Here is a 4002-nt window from a genome sequence, read left to right as displayed (position 1 = left end):
CTCTCTCTCTCTCTCTCTCTCTCTCTCTCTCTCTCTCTCTCTCTCTCTCTCTTCCTCCATTGGAGCAGAAGCTCACTGTTTTGGAAGCTAAATCATTTATTATTAAAGTTTTAAACTCTGTACATGTACAGTCGCCCCCCCCCCCGCCTCTCTCGCTGTTTTAACATGGTATCGTCCGTAGTGCTTCACAAAAAAAACCCCGCTGGTCAACACACTTTTTTTTAGGGGACAAGAGAAGAAGAGACGTAAACGTAAAGAGAGAGCGAGATGGAGGGCGTGCGCGAGGTGTTAGGTGCTCTTTGTTGTTGTTGTTATTGTTGTTGTTGTTGTTAGCTACATGTTTTGGACCGTTAAAGGCACAGAAAAGCAGTTGAGAGTGACTGACCTGATCGAAACGGGAAGTGTGTCAGCTGTAAAAACAGTCGCAGCTCTCAGCGGAGGCTTGAGGGGGCATTTGAGTTCACGAATAATCCCGTAAACGAAACTGTTCAAGGTCGAGAGAGTTTGGTCGCACCACACTTCCGGCAACTGGTTTCAAAATAAAGGTCGCTTGAAATTTGAAATTTTGAATTTTTTGAATTGTAGATCAGAATCAGAAACGGTTATTTTGTTATTAAGTGTAACTTTAAGTAATTGTTTCTCATGATCAAAGAGTCTGAGTCAGTGGAGGTCCTGTGCTTTATTGATGATATTGATATTATATTATATATTATAATACGATATTACAAATACCGTTTTTTTATACGGTAGCTGATTTTTTGACACGTCTACTTTTAGCATTATAAATCTTAATTGGCCTTCCTTTTACAATACATTATACTATAGGACATTGAATAATGATATGAGGGGGATATCCTGAATTTTGTGAAGGATCTTATTGTATTATTTTCTTTGTTATACATCTTCTAACCGCATGTTCTCATGACACACTGAAGCACATTTTACCACCTAATATATATATATATATATATATACCTAATATTACCTAATATAATTGGCTATTAATTCCAAAAGGGAGATCAACACTTCCACTGTTTCTACTGAGTAGTTCTGCTATTTGGTATTTGTATCGGTGTTCAGAATCAGAATCAGAACCGTTTATTGCCAATGTATGTAACATACAAGGAATTTGTCATGGCAGGTGGTGCATAACATTAGACAATCAACAACAATCAACAGTGCAAGGAATATCAACATATTATGGTTGTACAATATCATTTAAAAGAATATAAAATAAAGTGCACAACAAACAGATAACAGGACTGTAAACAAGTGTAATGTAAAATGAAGTTTTGGATGATAAAGTAAATTTGTATGGCTTGACATGGAAACAATTATTTTTTATTGTACATTAAACTATGCTAAACCACGACCTGAAAGCTTACCTTAACTAGAAAGACAAAATAACGCACCTTGACTTAAAAATATTGATAATAAAAAAGACGTCAAAACAAATGTGTAGCTGTTATGGATGCAAAAACAAATTGTGATGCCACATGGAATACCAAATGGGCTTTTTGCAGAATGCCATATGATTACATTTCACCTTACATTTCACAATATGCATATAATACATACAATTAATTATAATACGTAATCGATTTTCGTTAGTCTCCTGCTTTTATTATGAAAAGCTCGCTTTCATATTTCCGGTTTGGTGCTACTTGACTGCTGACAGCTTGACCCACATTGAAATCAGGTTTGTATCGACGTCACAGGGGCGGGGTCACGCGACCCGTCTTTAAGGACACCGGGAAGACCGAAGCTGTGAACTCGTTGACCCGAGCGTTAAACCCGGGTAGCTTCAGAGCGGAGCCCCGCTGGAACCCCCCGACAGGCGGCCTCCACAGCGGGGTTACTGCAACTTAACAGCCGCTTTACGGCTTCTCTCAGCTCCGTAAACTCACTGTAATATATATAATATAATAAAATCCCTCATTGTTAAAGATGGGGTGGACAAAATATTAGAAACACCTCTCAGGTTAACACTTCAACAGCATACAGCTGAAATAACAATTACATAACTGAACATTTTAACTTAATGATGGCAGCATTTTAGTCCAGTGCAAATTGGCAACTTGAGTTTGTATAATAATGACAAATGCAGATTTTAAATATATTTATTGTTCTAATATATTTATAGTATCGGTAGGCCTACATCATCTGGAAAGTATTACATCATATTAAAGTATATGTTGTAAGTTAAATTGCAGTACAGCATTGCAAAACGCCCAGGTCTATAATGCACTATACATATTTACAATGTGTTTTAATCTGTATAATTATAGTTATAAGCACTCATACTGCTTTAGAACAATAATCATAACAAGATATAAATAATTTGCATTATTGCTGGTCACTCACTGACTTGTTGTGTGTTATAAATCCCATAGTTATGATGATACATCTTTTATAATGAATTATAGTGAGATTATAAATGACTGTAAGTGGTCATTGTTTGCCTTTAGTAGAATAAGAACAACGCTCTGTGTGTTGTTCTTGCATAGTTTTAATTTGTATCACTTTACTTAAAGCAAACAATGACTGAGTAGTTTATAATCCCATTATAATTAAAATGCATCATAAGAAATATTAATTATGTTTTCTATTGTGGTTAAAATCAATGAGCACGGCTGCTCTCTGGAATATTATGGGATATTTAAATATGATGTTTGCATTGACGTGATGAAGCATTTACAATTGTGTTGAACAGTTACTCCATTATTTTATTTTATTCCAAAAACATGTACTGCATCATATTATATATCAATATAACAAACAATATGTAAATCTATAGAATAAACTAAATAAATAAACTATAAACTATATACCATGACAGATGATGTTATCACTCACTATTGTTCATATGGAGCTTCACACATCTTAGTCATACACCTTTAATAACAATTCCATATCAAAATGTGTATTTGTTTTTGGGGGGAAAAGGAACATCATTATCAAATATCAATATTCTAATCAGCTTAAAAAAAACCATCCTGCATCTGCCAGGCTCTGCTTTACAATATATTTAAATGAAGATTAAAATATGCATTATCAGGCGCACAGCTGTTCCCTTGTGATGAAAATAAGACAAGCCGGCGTTATTTAGGCCAGCTCATATAGCTGTTTGCATAAAGATCGTTACATCTTAAAAAAGTAGGTTGCCTCGGCGCGTTAAGCCCCAATTTATGAATATTACAGAGGATAAGCTGCGGGGTGTTTATCTGTCAGTTAAAGCCCGTATGTGTGGCCCTGTAGGCTGTCTGTGAGTCCTTAAATAATGTGTATTCATGTATTCGTGTGTTCGTCTGTTTAAAACAGAAATGTAGGCCAGGACTGGGATGTATATCATACTTAAAGGACAATACCTCCGTTTTTGGTGAGACACAGCGTGATTATATTATAGTTGTGACACCCGTCACTCTGTCACCGAAACCCCGCCGCTTTTTTTCCAAACGTCATGCAGATTTGACTCATTAATCTGCTCCCACAGTGATTCTGCAGCTGTGAATTATGGATGTGTGTGTTTGACCTCTTTGGTGGTGGTGGAGACACGGGGAGGCATTTTACAGATTATCATAATCCAGCACAACAACGAGTGCCGAGCCTCCAGGTCCCCCGTTGAGCGTTCCATTGGTGCTCAAAAGTTCATCAAATGAAAAGTTGTTTAAAATATGAACTCATCAGAAGGAAAAGTAAACGACTTGGCGACCTACTTGGAGAAATACATTTGGACAATAAGCGAGTGTAAACTAATAAAAACCACAGACTGTATCTAAGAAGTGGACGTAGTCATCGTGACGTCACCCGTTAGTTTGTGGACTGATGTTTTGATGTTTTGAGGTTGACGATTTTGCTGTCGCCATCTTGGATTACCGCAGTCGCCATGTTGTTTTTTTCAACCAATGAAGAGAAGTGACCATATTTTTAATGAGTGATGTAGATAGCGACCTGTCAATCACCGTGTAGCCCCGCCCTAAAGCATCCCCTGCTTTATGGTCT

Source organism: Anarrhichthys ocellatus, unplaced genomic scaffold (assembly GCF_004355925.1).
Source record: "Anarrhichthys ocellatus isolate YVR2014 unplaced genomic scaffold, GSC_Weel_1.0 scaffold126, whole genome shotgun sequence".
Classification (NCBI taxonomy): domain Eukaryota; kingdom Metazoa; phylum Chordata; class Actinopteri; order Perciformes; family Anarhichadidae; genus Anarrhichthys; species Anarrhichthys ocellatus.
This window is presented reverse-complemented; position numbering follows the sequence as displayed.